The following is a 3,699-nucleotide window of genomic DNA, read 5'->3' on the forward strand; positions in this document are numbered from 1 at the left end:
GGAGTGTTCAGGAACTGGAATGACAGGGCCACAAAGTGGAATGAGGACCCTGGGGTGTGCCAGGAGTGTTCAGGAACTGGAATGACAGGGCCACGGAGTGGATTGACAGCCCCAGGGTGTGCCAGGAGTGTTCAGGAACTGGAATGACAGGGCCAGGAGTGTTCAGGAACTGGAATGACAGCCCCAGGGTTCAGAATATTTTTTCCCTGTTTTCCTCCTCTAAAAACTAGGTGTGTCTTATGGTCAGGTGCATCTTATGGTCCGAAAAATACGGTATTTTTATTTATTTATTTATTTGATTTTTATCCCGCCCTCCCGCCGAAGCGGCTCAGGGCGGCATACAACATCATACAATAAAAAAAACTCTTCTAAAAACAATCAATACAATTAAAACATCCTTTACACTCCATAAAACTTATTCAGAATGGCGACTATAAAAGGCTGCATGCTCAGTCCAAGTTGTCGAACGCTTGGCGGAATAATTCTGTCTTAACAGCTCTCCGGAACTGACAGAGATCCCGGAGGGCGCGGATCTCGTGGGGGAGCTGGTTCCACAGTACAGGCGCTACCACGGAGAATGCCCTGGTTCTGGTGGATGTTAATTTGGCATCCCTGGGGCCGGGGAGGACTAAGCGATCTTGTGACTCGGATCTCAGTGCTCTCGGGGGAACATACGGAGAAAGGCGGTCCCGCAGGTAGGCAGGCCCCAGACCATAAAGGGCTTTAAAGGTCATAACCAGCACCTTGAAGTGTATCCGGAACGCTATTGGCAGCCAGTGCAGCGCCCTCAGCACCGGCTGGATGTGGTCCCTCACAGAGGCACCCACCAACAGCCGGGCTGCGGCATTCTGCACCAGCTGAATTAATTCCCCACCACCACCCCCAGTGATCCCAACTTAACAGATCACAGACAGAGGAAGATTTGGATTTCAGGAATGACCGCAAAATAACATCAGAAATAATTTATGCGAGGCATTCAAAGGCATTATATAAATTCTGTTTTTATTATATATCACTAGTATAAGTAGTAGTGGTAGTGGTAGTATTCATGGGATACTAGATTTCACAGTGACGCAGATCCCATCCGGATCTGAGGAGCTGTTCTAGCCATTTCAATGGGAACGGAAGCAAACTCGCTCCTTTTACAAATCTGGATGTTAACAGTCTATTTATGCGTTCATCTCAGACAGAAAGTATAAATCATAAAGGCTGACAGACAGAACACGTTCATTCACAGGACATGATATTAAATAAGAAAATATTATCTGTAGTTTTAAAAAACTCATCAAACTTCTGAAGTTTTAACTACTGGTACCATTCACAGATTGTTTCCTTAAAAACTGAAACATATATTTGTGTCTATCCTTGTGTGCATGCTGGGGAGGGGGGAGGAGAGATTTGTAGTTCTGGCCTCAGTCAAAAGATGCATCTGTGAAGCAGTAATTCACATACACTACTCAGAATGCCTTGGAGGCAGGATAGGATATAAATGTGAGAAATGTTTGGTCTAAATTATCTTGTAATTATATGTAATGTGTTTTATTGTAGCTGTTTGTACGTTTGGCTTAAGACCTCTGGTCAATGAAGCTAATAAATGAAAGGAAAGGAAATGTGAGAAATGAACAAATTAGGTAGGCTGTGTGTGTGTGCACATGCACACACCCATGGTTCCATTTGTGGGGGCTCTCACCACAGTTGGCATGCACATACTTGCACAGAGGGTGGTGTGTAGATGATCTTGGTGCATCATCACTTTCACTTACTGTTGTTTGAGCACCTATGTTCCGCAGAGATGTTATCTTATTTACTTCACTCATAGTACACCTTTCTCACTGAAGCTAGATTACAAAATACAAAAATCAATTCAAGCAAGCCAGCAAAGACTTTTAATCTATATTGGCCAAGAAGAGGGAGATCCATCTCTATTAAAAATCTATTTATATTTATCTGTATAGAAAGCATTTATAAGAGACAGATGAGAAAGTTTTATAAAATCATGCACAGGGTGGAAAAAGTAGACCCGTTTTCACCCTGTCATGTTCTTGGGGATCACCCAGAAGAATGGACTTGGCAGTGGATTACAGGCAGGATTTCAAGCCAGATGGTTTGAAAAAGGGAGCAGATAACAAGAGAGCTATTCCACAGGAGAGCAAAATGGAACCTCCCTGTTCAAAATGAGCCTATGCACATTCTGGGCACTGGATCTGAACGGGATAAACTAAGGGAACAGACATCACCTGTGGGGGGCTTCTCAGAGACACCTGGCTGGAAAGAGGAGGTGTAGTGTATTTGATAGCTGTCATGAATGCCTAAACATGTATGCAAATCACCTCATAGAAACGCAAAGTTAAGCTTCGTCCTGGGCTAGGATCCTCATGCACCCAATCGCATGGCTAGCCCAGGAAGAACCGACCAATCGCACATCAGCAAGCTCCCCGAGCGGGAACATTGATGATTGTACTTTAAAAGGTTCCGTCAAGTCCGTATTAACAATTCATGCAGCTTTCTGTTCAGTATATATAGGCACCCCCGCTAAATCAACCCCACGACGGACAACAGCGAGCAAATCGCCGTGTCCGATCCGCAGCAGGCACTGCCAGAGCTGGGGGAAGCGCCTGTTAGGATGGCCAATAACCAGAAGTTCAAGGCATTCGAACCTACCACCGAGGACTGGGACGCTTACCTGACGTGGTTCGAGTTCCACCTCGTGGCGAAAAACATTGCGACAGAGGAGAAGGAGTGGGCAACCCTCCTGAGCTCTTGCGGCAAGAGTGTTTTTGACATTGCCTGGTCGCTGGTCGCGCCAGCGGATATCAAAACTGTCACATTCCAAGACCTGACGGGGAAGCTGAAGGCTCACTTCTCACTGCACCCGTCAGAAATTGCCTGTATTTGGTTTTGGATCACATGGAGGTCGGAGAACAATTTCGTAACTGTATTGAGGCTACTTTGATGATGTTCTGATTGCTGGTGGGGTCTGACCAGCAACTCATGGAACGGGTGAGAATGGTGTTGGGGCGGTTCAAGTCTGCTGGCCTCAAAGTAAAACAGTCCAAGTGCCTGGTGGGAGTCCCAAGTGTGGAGTTTTTTGGGTTCCGGGTAGACGAAAGTGGCATCCATCCCACAGAGGACAAAGTGGTGGCAATTAAGAATGCCCCACGGCCCCTCAACAAAAATGAGCTCCAGTCCTTTTTAGGACTGTTAAACTTCTACCACGCTTTCTTGCCACACAAAGCATCAGTGGCAGCACCCCTACATGCGCTCCTGCACAAAGACACTAAATGGAGGTGGGCCTCGGAACACGAGCGGGCTTTTACAGGTGTCAAGGCACTATTGTTGTCAAGGGCTCACGCACTATGATGAGCAGAAAATGTTAGTGCTGGTGGCGGATGGATCTCCATTTGGGGTGGGGGCGGTACTTAGCCATTTAATGCTGGATGGCAGTGAAGCCCCCCTCGCGTTTTATTCGAGGTCACTATCAGCAGCGGAGAAAAACTATGCACAAATCGATAAAGAGAGTCTTGCACTAGTCTCCGCAGTCAAAAAGTTCCATGATTTTTTATTCGGAAGGAAATTCTTATTAGTGACAGACCACAAGCCACTGTTGGGGATATTTGCCCCGGACCGGCAAATCCCCAACATACTGTCTCCCCGAATGTTGCGATGGGCGATCTTCCTTACAGCCTATGATTATGACTT

Source organism: Gekko japonicus, unplaced genomic scaffold (assembly GCF_001447785.1).
Source record: "Gekko japonicus isolate JY-2015 unplaced genomic scaffold, Gekko_japonicus_V1.1 scaffold600, whole genome shotgun sequence".
NCBI lineage: Eukaryota > Metazoa > Chordata > Lepidosauria > Squamata > Gekkonidae > Gekko > Gekko japonicus.